We start from the raw sequence: 235 nt of genomic DNA, 5'->3' as shown, positions 1-235 counted from the left end.
GATGGATGGAGGCAGCTCCTGCAGCACCAAACCCACAAACAGACCCGGCCTGGCTGCACCGGTGTTCGTAGCTTTTGGGACAGGGGACACCCTGCACCCATCCTGCACCCATCTGACACCCCACAGCTCCCAGCACCCATGGCCACCCGGGACACCCACAGCCACAGTGGGCCACAGCGCAGGGCAAGCCCACCCCGGTTATTTTGGGGGAGGTTTAAAAGGGGAAGCAGCACCA

The sequence above is a fragment of the Mesitornis unicolor genome, unplaced genomic scaffold (assembly GCF_000695765.1).
Source record: "Mesitornis unicolor isolate BGI_N332 unplaced genomic scaffold, ASM69576v1 scaffold32252, whole genome shotgun sequence".
In the NCBI taxonomy this organism is placed as follows: Eukaryota; Metazoa; Chordata; class Aves; order Mesitornithiformes; family Mesitornithidae; genus Mesitornis; species Mesitornis unicolor.
Note: the sequence above shows the minus strand (reverse complement) of the source record.